We start from the raw sequence: 13,416 nt of genomic DNA, 5'->3' as shown, positions 1-13,416 counted from the left end.
TGGATAGTGTCCCGTGGATTTTTACTGCATACGTTTTAATATTTTAACTTCTATTGTAACTTATATTTCTGTAAATATAGTCCGTGGTCCTGGAGAAAGCTTTCGTCTTTCCCGTGTGAGTCTGGTATGAACGACAAATAAAGGGGACTTGACTTGTATGGATTCCTCCCCCATTCTTTGAATTCTGAGACTCTCTGATACAGCTGCCTTTTCTGATTTTTCCTTGAAGAAGGGCTCAGGCCTGAAACGTCAGCAATGTATCTTTGTCTCCTATAGACGCTGAAAAGACCAGCTGAGTTCCTCCAGCGTTTCGGTGTTGCTACCACAATCACAGCGTCTGCAGCCGATGGTGTTTCATTCTTGTTCATGTCCCCCGTCGGTACTGATGCAGGGAACTCGACCCAAAACTGAAGACTTTTGTTTTGGCCCCATCCAGATACTGTTCGTTTGGGAGTTTTTCCTGCCTTTCTGTTTAGATACCGGATTCTTGGATCTGAGGTTCATCTGTCTTTGACCTCCCCCCACTTTCTTTTTAAAAATTGGTTACTTTCAACCAATCAGCGCGGGCTGGGCTGGTCACCGGCGGCAGATCCACCAATAGGGGCGCGCAGAAGGGAGTCAATCATGGCAGCGGAAGGACAATGCACTTCATGTTCTAACTTCTAAACGGGCCACTTCAGTGGAGGGGTTCATCCTTTCCAACGCCAATTATTTTCAATATTTATCCATTGCACACCGCTTTTGCAAATAGTACTTCAACAGAGAGCCGGCGAAGGACCATGATTTTGTTTAGAGATTGATTGGAACAAATCGGGTATCTCAGGGGCTCCAGTGAAAGTTTCGTGACCACGGTAAGTCACGTTGTTGGTGGAGGAGAGGGGGGTGGTTTCCATTCATTTTGCAAAGCCAAGCTCTGTCGTGGGGAAAGAAGAGGGGAACTGTTTGCGATGCGTTTGCAATTTGGTTGGAGCAGGCAAGGCGTGCCCGGGAGACGCTGGGTGATATTCACAATGAAATGGACAAGTTGAAATGACACTTTCGAGTTGCATATGGACCTCCCGAGGCCTTTGTTGTGCACCCGTGTGTCCGATTGGACTTGGATGGGTCTCGAGCGGAGATTTTGGCCCTGTTCAGAGGCTGGTTAAACGATTACTTAATACTGCCACGTTTATCTTTAAATGCAGCGATGCGTTTTCATATCCAAGCAGATATTTCGGGTCTCAATCCACTGAGGGGAGGAGTGGTGGTTCCACCACCATTTCTTTTTTAATCTTTCCTTGATTGAAACTTTCTCTGTTTTGGGTGGAAACGAGGCCTTTCTCTCTAGATCCAGTCATTCACGTTTCAATGATTCAGAATTTAGTTTTCTGAAGTTGAATCCGTGTAAGGTTTGCCTGCCAGGGACTGGTGACTGGTGTTGCATTATGTGTCTCACAAACCGATCGTTCAGCCCCTCTGCTTTTTGTACTATATTGTTTCTGCTGGACAGGAGCTTCCTTCCACTGCTTCACATCCTGCTATTTCCCTCCCCTCCTTTGTGCATTTATCCAGGCACATGGCCCTCCCTCGTCCTGTTAAGCACCTTCATGTGTGGCTGCATCAGGCTGTGTGTGGAACCAAAGTACAAGGGCACTACGTGCTGAGGCTCTACCTGACCCAGGTGTTGCAAAGGATGGGCCTGGCCCTGGTACGACATAATGTCCCAGTCAGCTGGATTTTGTCGCATCACCTATCCTTTGGAAAAATTCTTCCAGACCAACACCTTTGACCACGAGGCCATTGGGTAGTGGTCAGCATGGAACATGCTGCAGACACCGAGAGATGAGGACTTGATGGCTCTTAAGTGATGATTCCCTGAGCACCAGGTCTTCTGGCAGAATGCATCGTCACCGTGGCTCACAAACCAGCACCAAAACTTGGCCTGGCTGGAGGTGACAGTAGTCTTCCCAGTCAGATCCTTTACGTACAACCGGAACATCACCACCACACATGTTGTCCCTGAGATGACTGTGGTGGAGTCAGTCACCCACCTCTTTGCATAATGCTGACTTGCTAAGAGTGTGTGGAGAAGGATATAAGGGTCCCTGTCACAGTTCATTGCCAGCAGCAGTGTGACAGAGGACTCTGACTTATAGGCTGTTCCCAGGGACGTGCACATCCAGAACTGCTGGAAGACCATCAACTGGGTAAAATATGCACTTTGGCCTGCCTGAAACCTGTTGGTCTTTCAGCACGTGGAGATGTCAGTGAGGGAGTGCTGCTGACTGGCACATTCCAGGCTGCAGGAGTACATGCTGAGGGACCCATTGAGGCTGGGTGCAGCCAACGTGAGGGTACTTTGAGGAAGGACCACGGTCTAGAGCCTTCCTATTACTGGGCGTTGTGGGGATAAGACTGAACAGAAGGGGGGGGGGGAAGAAATGACAAGGTGCCACAGTGGTGGTAATGGTATAAATGGAATCCATTGTAATAATGATAGGAATGTATGGTTCTGAAAGTAAGAGTGGGAACAGACTCTTATAAAAGCAGATTACCCACAAATCCAATTTTGCCTCCTATCGATACTGTGTGACCTGAGTTCCCTCTGTGTTTTCACCATAATTCCATCTTTTCCATTTTCCTCAATCGCACCCATGCCACCCTGCAAAAGCAAGCTCCACATTCGGATGTTGCAAGATAGGTGACCAAATAAAATGAAAGCTCATGGTTTTTGCCTCATTGGTGCTGATAACTGTGGTTTTTATTGATAATTGCTCTTTGAGTTTGTCACTGTCTTGAAATGCCAGCAATCCCTTTGAAGGCTGTGGTGATCTATTTTGCACATCTCAAAGGTCATGACTAGTTTTCTTGACTCAGTTGAGGAGCAGGAGAGTGGAGTCGCATTTTCTGAAGGGGGGAATAGCTTGGATGTCCTGGAATGGAAACCCTCATCCTGGGAGCACGTGGGGTGGAGATGGGGGAATCAAGAGAAAGGAATAGAATCCTCACAGGAGAAAGGGTAATCGAGGAAATGGTGGGAGTCAGTGGGTTTATAAAAGATCTCTGTAGATATTTTATCTCTCAAAATGGGGGAAAGGGAGAGAATTTCCAGAGGTGAACCAAGTTGTGGTCAGGGTGGAAGTTGACAGCACCCATGTAGTTGTCGCTGTAACGCAGGAACATCACTGTGGTGGCCTCATGTACTGTCCCACTGAGGCCACCTGTAAATTGGAGGAGAAATATGTGACTTTTTTTTCCGTGTGACGCTCTCCAACCGGATAGCATTAACATGGACTTCTCCAGTTTTTGCTGGCTCACTCCCTGTTCTCCCTTCCCCATTGCTTTCAACAGCTGTCAGTTCTGTATATTAATCCAGTGGGCACCTTTTGAGTGATTGGCTTGTTCAGACAGACTGTTCTTTAAAGTTCAGATTTATTGTCAGAGTCAATCTCTGCGGGCCAGGCAGAATTCTACTTAACAATAACTAAACTCTCAAGGAAAAGATGTGCATATTTAAAACCATGTAAACTGCAAATACAATAATCAATGAAGTGCACAAGTCGAGAGTCCTTAAGTGAGACCCTGATTGAGTTTGTTATTGAGGAGTCTGATGGTGGAGGGGGAGCAGCGATTCCTGAACCTGGTGGTGTGAGTTTTCTGGCACTGACCCCTCTTTCCTGATGGCAGCAGCGAGAACAGAGCGTGTGCTGGGTGGTATGGATCCTTGATGATTGTTGCTGCTCTCAGACAGCAGCGTTCAGTGTAGATGTTCTCTATAGTGGGGAGGGTCTTTCCTGTGAAGTTCTGGGCTGTGTCCACTATCTTTTTGGAGGGCTTTATGCTCAGGGGCATTAGTGTTCCCATACCAGACCATGATGCAGCCGGTCAGCACACTTTCCACCACACCTGTAGAAATTTGCCAGGGTTTCTGGTGTCGTGCTAACCCTCTGCAAACCCCTGAGGAAGTAGAGGTACTGACATGCTTTCTTCATGATGCCATTGGTGTGTTGACTCCCAAGAATATAAATGTGCTCACCCTCGATCCCCCAATGATCACTGGATCGCCCACCTCTGGTTTTCCCTTCCTGAAGTCAACACTCAGCTCCTTAGTTTTGGTGACATTGAGGGTGAGGTTGTTGTTGGTGCACCCTTCAGCCAAGTTTTCAATCTCCCTCCTGTACGCTGACTCATTCCCTTCCTTTATACAACCCACGTGTAGATTTGTATGTGGATGTGGTTAATTTTTTTTATTTTGGTGTCTTTCGAGAATCATTTTGGTGTCTCAGCAGAACGCATGATCCAATTTGTGGACTGATTGTTCTGAGTTTTATCAGAAGGCACTGTATATTTTGGCATATAAAATGACCTTGAAGAACCCAATAAACACACCAAAAACTTCTGGTTGTATGTGGTCTTATAGGCCAGATGCAAAAACATTACCGTAAAATTTTACTCAAAATACCACTCGATTGGTTCCACAACCCACCCGACAACAAATTTTTAAGCTGCTGGTATATTAGAAAGAACTTTTATTTAAAAAAAAATTCGATGCCTGCAGGCTAAAAACTATAATTGATATCTTTCCTGTAGTTAAGTGATCAAAACTGCACACAATGCTCCAAATTTGGCCTCACCAATGTCTTACACAACTTACCATAACATCCCAACTCTTGTTCTCGGTACTTTGATTTATGAAGGCCAAGATGCCAAAAAGCTTTCTTTACAACCCTATCCACTTGTGACCCTGCTTTCAGGGAATTATGTATCTATTCTACCGCACTGCTCAGTGCCTAACCATTCACAGTGTATGTCCTTGGTTTGTACTTCCACTTACAACTTTACCATAATGTGCCAACTCAGTATGCCAAGAGCTATCTTTACAGCCCTATCAACCCCTTGAAGTCTCTAGTTAACAGTGCTCTGAACTTCCTTGCCACATAATCCGTGCCATGTCCTCTCCTTGCTCTCTCCCTCTTCTTCCCCCAGCCTCGTTGTAAGTATCTGATCTGTTTAATACAGTAGGGAGCCTCCTGGTCTTTGACTCAAAGGTAGTTGTATGGAGTTCTCAACTGATCTGCTCGAGATGGGTGACCTGCACGGTTCAATAGTGGCATTACAAATGACTGAAAGCAAGAGAATTGTCTGAGCTAAACACTGCGGATGTGAATTCTCCAAGAGCTCTCTTTCCACATCCATCGCTGAATTCTTTGTTTTACCTCTCCCTCATTTTTTCCCTACCTGTCTACTTTTTAAACCTCATCCCCTGCTGTTCTTCACAAATGCTCCCTGTGGGAGTGGGTCCCACACTCCTCCCGCTCTCGGAATTCCAAGTGGGGTTTCTTCGAGTCGACCCTATTTCTCATATCTCCAAGTCACTATTATTTGGGATTTTAGATGACCCAGAATCTAATGGGGGAGTTTTGATGCAACTTCATGGGGTGCTGATGAGATGATGCAGAAGTAATAAAGAATTGTGTGCTTTGCATTGGGAGCCATACAGAGAAGGTTGTCTATGTTGATTCTTGACATGAAGGGTTGACCTGTGAAGAGCTGAGCTGATGGGAGTTTGGAACAGCCATTCTCAACGAGGGGGATGGGGGTGGCCACAACACTTTTAAGTGAAAGCCTTGTTTTCTCTTCACTTCGTACAACAAATATTTTCCATGCTTTTTATGTAGCTACTCTTTGCAGATGATGCCGCTTTAGTTGCCCATTCAGAGCCAGCTCTTCAGCGCTTGACGTCCTGTTTTGCGGAAACTGCTAAAATGTTTGGCCTGGAAGTCAGCCTGAAGAAGACTGAGGTCCTCCATCAGCCAGCTCCCCACCATGACTACCAGCCCCCCCACATCTCCATCGGGCACACAAAACTCAAAACGGTCAACCAGTTTGCCTATCTCGGCTGCACCATTTCATCGGATGCAAGGATCGACAACGAGATAGACAACAGACTCGCCAAGGCAAATAGCGCCTTTGGAAGACTACACAAAAGAGTCTGGAAAAACAACCAACTGCAAAACCTCACAAAGATAAGTGTATACAGAACCGTTGTCATACCCACACTCCTGTTCGGCTCTGAATCATGGGTCCTCTACTGGCATCACCTACGGCTCCTAGAACGCTTCCACCAGCGTTGTCTCTGCTCCATCCTCAACATTCATTGGAGCGACTTCATCCCTAACATCGAAGTACTCGAGATGGCAGAGGCCGACAGCATCGAATCCACGCTGTTGAAGATCCAACTGCGCTGGGTAGGTCACGTCTCCAGAATGGAGGACCATCGCCTTCCCAAGATCGTGTTATATGGCGAGCTCTCCACTGGCCATCGTGTCAGAGGTGCACCAAAGAAGAGGTACAAGGACTGCCTAAAGAAATCTCTTGGTGCCTGCCCCATTGACCACCGCCAGTGGGCTGATCTCGCCTCAAACCGTGCATCTTGGCGCCTCACAGTTCGGCGGGCAGCAACCTCCTTTGAAGAAGACCGCAGAGCCCACCTCACTGACAAAAGACAAAGGAGGAAAAACCCAACACCCAACCCCAGCAAGAAATTTTCCACTGCAACCGTGTCTGGCTGTCCCACATCGGACTTGTCAGCTACAAACGAGCCTGCAGCTGACGTGGACATTTACCCCTCCATAAATCTTCGTCTGCGAAGCCAAGCCAAAGAAAGAAGGAGAAAAGTGTGGAAGAAACCAAAACTTGACTGCTTCACGGGGAAGGGAACCCGTAAACTAGTCCGAGAGGGGTCATAGCCAAAATAAATGTTGAATGGCTGTTGTAAAATAAAACACACGATGCTGGAGAAACTCAGCAGGTCAAACAGTGAACTTTATGTAGCAAAGATAAAGATACAGAACCAACATTTTGGGCTTGAGCCCTTCATCAAGGTTTGGGCAAATGTTGGCAGGTGCCCAAACAAAATGGTGGGGGAAAGGGGCAGGGCGACGAGCGCGGTAAGACAAGCAAGTGATAATACAGTGAAACCTCATTAGAACGCGATTCGTTAATCTACGGAATTGCTTATAGCGTGGGTGTCTGTGGACCCCAAACATTGACTTTAGGAGGCCAGGCTAACAGTGGTGAACAGCCACAAACTCAAAAATGGTCTCTTATGACTCATTGACAAGATGTGTGTGTTAATATGTGGAGTTTAAAGGTCTTGTTATAGGGTTTGAGTCACAGTCGTCTGTTTCCCTGCTTCCTGAATCATGACGTGTGCATCTGTTCTGCGACTCGGCTGTAACACGGTATGAAATCTTGGACCTCAGCTACTGCGTTCTAACTAGGTTTTTCTGTAGGTGGATAAGGGAGGGAGGGCACAGCAGCAAACAGGGGGAGGGGGAATGGCTCTGTGAGTGGAGAGCTGGAGGGAAGGAGAGAGAGGGACAGGGAAGAGAGGGAGAACGGGGAGTGAGCTAGCAGAAACAGGAGAAGTTGACGTTAGTGCCATCTGGTTGGAGAGTTCCCAGATGGGAAATCAGGCTTTGCTCCTGAGAATGGCTGGTGCAGAAGGAGGAGAGGTGACCTGCTGGAAACACCTTGGTTCATGAAGGGGTTTGACAGGGTGTATATTCTAGAAATGGGACATGTGAATTTGGAATTTAAAAAAAGTTGCACATTTAAGGAGGAATTTCTCAGAGGGTCACGAATCCTTAGAGACTGAGGCAGAGCCATTGAGTCCATTCACACAGTCACCTGGGGACATGAGGTGTGAGCAGGAAAGTGGGGCTAAGGCCACGATCGAGTCTTGCTGAATGGTGGAGCAGCCTGCCCACCTCCACTGCTTGTGTCAGCAAGTGCTGGGGGACTGCGGGGAGGCAGAGATTTGGTTTAGATAGCCCGTCAGCACACTTTCCACCACACTAACCTCTGCATATTCTTGAGGAAGTCGAGGCGCTGACATGCCGCCTTCATGATGCCATTAGTGTGTTGGGTCCAGGAGAGATCCTCTGAGATGGTGGCTCCCAAAAACTTGCTCACTCACCCTCTCCACCTCTGTCTCCCATTCGCAGGTCCTTTAACTTTCTGGACTTGCTGGCTCTTTGCTCAGAGCAGGTGTTCAGCCTATTTTGGAGGAGTGTAGGTTATGGACAACATGCAACGTGAAAGTCTGCAGACACTGTGATTGAAGTAAAAACACAAGGCTGGAGAAACTCAGCAGGTCAAACAGTGGATTTTGTGTGCCAAATATACAAATGTGTTTCTTTATCTTTGCTATATACGTTTGCCCTGTTGAATTTTTCCTGCATTTTCTTTTTACACAACGGATAAGGAGGCTAGGCTGCCTTGCTGCGCCATAGAGCAGGGTTCGATCCTGACCTCTGCCACTGATTGGAGGAGTTTGCATGTTTTCGCAGTGACCTCGTACATTCCACTACCCCCCCATGGTTCTCCAGTTTCTTTTTAAAATTTAGACATGCAGCACGGTAACAGGCTCTTTCAGCCCACGAGCCCGTGCCACCCAATTGACCTACAACCCCTCGATATGTTTTGCAGGGAGGGAGGAAACTGGAGCCCCCAGGGTAAAACCAACGTAGACACGGAGAGAACGTACAAACTCCTAACAGACAGCACGGGATTCCTTCCACGTCCCAGAAGCATGCAGCTAAGGTGAATTAGCTGCTGTGAATCTCCCCTAAAACGTCAATAAGGTGGCAGGAGAATTAAAATGGAGTTGATGATTTCAGAGAGTGAGTGGGTCAGAGGGAAGTAATTGAGGAGGCTCAGGGTTGCTGTTAGCCAGGATGGACTTGATGGGCCTTATCTGCCTCCTGTGTTGTGAAACAAATATTAGAAATCAGGCAGCTTCAGTGAGGACTGCTGCTTAAAAATGTCCATCCATTAGTATTTGAGGTGAAATGGAAGCCAAAGAAGGGAGAGAAATAGATTGACCAGGATCCTGTAGCCTCTGGCAATGTGCAGTGGATATCAGCAGACAGAACTGTTGCTATGGTAATGGCATTGGGTGCAGGACAGTTGGCAAACAAACTGTACACCTTTTTTAAAAAAAATGACTGTGGCGGGTGAGCAATGTAAGAAGCACAGCCACCACGCTGAGGATCATTAATGACGGTTTTATTTGAATTTGGCGCGTGCCATTTAAGGGCAGCATTGGTTCAGTCACCACGTGTGTGATGACGTCACAATCGCTGCCCGGGGGGGGGGGGGGGGGGGGGGGCGTGTGCCACACGGGAGGTTTGAGTGAGGAAGAAACTCCCGACGGTGCCATCTTCCCAGGGCTGCCCCGCCACGTGGCGTTACAAGTGGGGCTGGTTCGCCCTGAGCGAGTGTGCCACCACACAACCTCCCCCCCCCCCCCCCCTCCACCCCCAGAACTGGCTACGCGTCTCGTCGCTTGGGCCTGGTCATCTGCACCGGCTACGACATGTCCACCATGAAAAGTTCGTCCCTCCCTCCCAATGTCTAGTGTGAAGGTTCAGCTGGACCGGTGTGAGACCTTGTACGGGCACTGTAGCGGTGCCGCCTGTGGTCCTCTCTGAACGAACACGAATTGGGCAGAGTTGAATTCCTTGGGGAGGTAGGCCGGCTGAATGCCGTGGTATGCTTGGGATGGGGGGCCAATCTCTTGTGGAGGTCCGCCAGCAGGTTTGCGTTCCTTGGGTGCAGTGTTGAGTTCTGGGCCGAAGAACTTGCTGGGCAGGGAGAGTGGTGTGCCGTATACTATTTCTGCCACCGAGGCTTGCAGATCCTCCTTGGGTGCCGCCCTGATTCTGAGGAGGACCCAGGGATCGTCTGCCACGAGGACTTAAGGTGCTGATGGAATCTCTCCACCAAACCATTGGACTGTGGATGGTAGGCCGTAGTGTGGTGGAGCTTGACCCCCAGGAGTTTCGCCATTTGGGTCCACAGAGCAGATCTGAACTGGGCACCCCTGTCACTGGTGATGTGCGCCGGGACCCTGAACCGGGCAATCCACTGGTTGATCAGGGTCCTGGTGCAAGTCTCCGCAGAGGCTTCCTTGATGGGGATTGCCTTGGGCCATCTCGTGGCTCGGTCCGCCACCATGAGTAGGTACCGCGCCTCCCTGGACACACCGGCAAGGGGCCAATGACATCTACGTGGATGTGCTGAAAATTGCGAGCCGCTGAGTCGAAGTCCTGGATGGGAGCCTGCATGTGTCAGTGGACCTTGGAGGCCTGGCACCTGGTGCAGTTTCTGGCCAGCTCCGCCACCTCTTTCTTAAGCCCGTGCCACATGAACCGCTCCGCAACCATCTGCATAGTCGTCTTTACCGCAAGGTGAGCGAGGTCCTGTATCAGACTGAAGACCTCACTCTCCAGTGCGGTGGGACTACCAGATGCGACATACCTGTTGACACGTCGCAGAGCAGTGTGTCCGGGCTGTTGGGTACTTGGACATCCTTGAGTTTGAGACCTGAGATGGCGGTCTGCAGGGCTTGCATCTCTGCGTTGGTTCGCTGGGCCTGGGCTAGTTGTGCGTAGTCCAACCCGGGGGGGTAAGCGTGTTGATGGCCAGGAGGGAGAGTACGTCTGCCACCACCTTGTCCTTGCCTGCCCTGTGCCGGATGTCGGTAGTGAACTCTGACACGTATGAGAGGAGGTGCTGTTGTCTGGCAGTCCACGGGTTCTTGGCAATTGCCAGTGCCTGGGTGGGGGGCTTGTGGTCCTTGAAGACTGTGGAAGGCCTGCCCTCGAGTAGCAGAAATGGCAGATGGCCAAGTACAGCGCCAGGAGCTCCCAGTCGAAGGCGCTGTATTTGAGCTCTGGCGGTCACAGCTGCTTGCTGAAAAAGGCCAGTGGGCGCCATTGTCCATCAAGCCATTGTTCCAGGACCCCCGGCTACTGTAGCTGAGGCGTCCATGGAGAGTGCCATGTGCGCCTCCGGCCGTGGGTGCACCAGCAGCGTCGCGCTAGCAAGGGCCTCCTTTGTCGCCGCGAATGCCTTGTCCACCTCTTCCGGCCAGGATAAGGTTTTTTCTTTGGTGGCCATCAGCATGAACAATGGACACATGGTACGGGCGGCCCCAGGGATGAAATGATGGTAAAAGTTCACCATCCCCTCGAACTCCTGCAGGCCTTTAAGGGTGGGAGGTTTGGGGAAACGTTTGGGGCGCTGGGGCAGCCCCACCCACCAAAATGGTATGCCCCAGGAACTGGAGGGACTCCTTGCTGAACTGGCATTTGGCCGCATTGACCGTAAGGCTGAAATCTGCCAGCCCGGCAAAGAGGGTGCGGTGTGGAGGTGAGCTTTGTGTTCGCCGTGGTTCCGACTGGCAATGAGTATATCGTCCAGGGAGATAAACACAAAGTTCAAGTCCTTTCCCACCGCTTCCATCAGGTGCTGGAACATCTGGGCCGCATTCTTTAAGCCAAATGGCATGCGGAGGATCTCAGAGACCGAAGGGGGTGACAATGGCTGTCTTACCCCACGTCGTCTGGGTGCACTGGGATCTGATCAGCCTTAAAAGGCTGCTGCAGCGTTGCCTGGTCCACCTGAAAGGGCCTTTTTTTTTCAGAAGCGCCTTGTAGAGCTTCTGGATCTGATGGAGGCGGTGCAAATGGTGCCACAGCGCCACCTGTCATAAACATGCGGCACAGCAATGGCTGTCTTCCCTACCCATATTCCACCACGCAGCGAGAACTGTTGTGGGAAACAGAGCAGTTCCACCTGCGTGGGGATTATGGGGGGGATTATGGGTAGGGAAGACCGCCATTACTATGCCACATTTTGAGCCACAGAGAGCAGCCCGGGTGCAGGAGCACTGTGACAGCCTGCACTGGCCGCCCCCCCCCCCCCCCCCGACATCCCCTGCCCCGACGTCCCTTCCTCAGTAAGGCAGGATCTGTCAGGCAGTGGAGAGTTGGGTCGCCAGCTGATAGTCATCAACCCGCCCCAAAGCAGCTGCTTACAGCGGCTGCACTTTCAGGTGCGTCAGCGGAACCCGGCTCTCTGCCGATTATCCCTCCCAGAGGAGGGTTGGTGTCGGAGCCTCGGAGGTGCTTTTGGAGCATTCAGTTGAGTACTTCCTTAGCCACAAGGGGGAAGATTATGCGGCTTTACATGGGGTGTTCAGGCCACCTGAAAGGGCCTACTGACATTATTGCTTTCCATTAAACCTGCTTGCCTTTTCTTTCCCTTTCCCCCATTTCCTGCCTTTCCAGTTCTTTCACCCACACAACCCTGTCATCCCCCCTCCCCCTCATTTCTGCTGTCCCCTCCCTCCTTTCTCCACCTTTCAACTCCTGCCTTTGCCACCTCCCATTCTTGTTTGGACAGTTGCCAACGTTTTCTCATCCCTTGATGAAGGGCTCAAACCCAAAACGTGAGTTCTGTACTTTTATCTTTGCTGCATAAAGTTCACTGTTTGACCTGCTGAGTTTCTCCAGCATTTGTTTTGTTTTATATTTTATTTATGATTTTCCAGTCTTGAACTCAGTTATCAACATTATCAGCATCAATGTTAAGATGCTCAGCATTGACAACAATTTACAATTTTCCATATTCTACAGTTTCCGTCCTTTTTCCTCCCTTCCACCCCAAGCATTTGGTTTTTTAAATTCCACTTGACTCTGGTTTGAACTTTGAGTGTACGCTCTGCTTCTGAACTGCTATCTAATACCCCTCCACTAATGTTCCTGCTAATTTTTAGTCGTCAGTGTGCACAAAAATCTTGTGTAAATTTTTTTTTCTTGTGACAAAAGTCTGTGCACACTGTATGTTTGAAATGGTTTCAAGATCATTTTGGCCCAGCCTATCTCTCATGGCTTTAATAAAACTATATTTGCATGTTTTAGTACCAAGTAACAGTCACATTCTGCGAAGTAACATATTTAGTTAAGATTTAATTCTTATACTTTGAATGGCTTTGTTCAGTTTGTTGCTCCTTTAAATAAACATCAATGAGTATTTCTTACTTTTATGTCTAAATAAATTAATAACAATAACACCCATCAATTCACTGATTAAGATTATGAAAGTTGCTCGAAATGGTTAAATCAAAACTCATTCAAATATAATTATTACATTAGTTTTGATCACTAACTTTGTGTGTGTGTGTGTGTGTGTGTGTGTGGTGTGTGTGTTATGTACAGTGTAGAGGGAACACCTCTAGAGCCCACCTCACTGACAAAAGGCAAAGGAGGAAAAACCCAACACCCAACCCCAACCAACCAATTTTCCCCTGCAGCCGCTGCAACCGTGTCTGCCTGTCCCGCATCGGACTTGTCAGCCACAAACGAGCCTGCAGCTGACGTGGACTTTTACCCCCTCCATAAATCTTCGTCCGCGAAGCCAAGCCAAAGAAGAGGGAACAGTACCCTGCAGCTTCTCCTTGCAGTTGTAAGATGGTTTACCTTTGCCTTATTCGGCAGGTGGGACAGCAGTGCACGGTCTCGTGAGGCGTGGGACTCGCTGGGCCATGCATTGAAGTATCAGCCCTGATTTCTCTGGTGTGGTGAC

General features: G+C 49.2%; 1 protein-coding gene across 2 annotated transcripts in view; it reads left to right on the top strand.

The window, feature by feature from the left end:
- Nucleotides 1–618: 618 nt before the first annotated feature.
- The window catches only part of cdk4 (cyclin dependent kinase 4), a 39,987-nt gene continuing 27,189 nt past the window's right edge, over nt 619–13,416 (top strand). The window contains exon 1 of one of the 2 annotated variants that reach the window (XM_069906054.1): nt 619–851. The gene's annotated coding sequence lies outside the window, so the exon portion shown is untranslated. Of the gene's footprint in view, nt 852–9,191; nt 9,515–13,416 lie in introns of those variants that run through there. The other variant, XM_069906055.1, reaches the window with a different exon arrangement.

This window comes from Narcine bancroftii, chromosome 12 (genome assembly GCF_036971445.1).
Source record: "Narcine bancroftii isolate sNarBan1 chromosome 12, sNarBan1.hap1, whole genome shotgun sequence".
Lineage (NCBI taxonomy): Eukaryota > Metazoa > Chordata > Chondrichthyes > Torpediniformes > Narcinidae > Narcine > Narcine bancroftii.
This window is presented reverse-complemented; position numbering and strand designations above follow the sequence as displayed.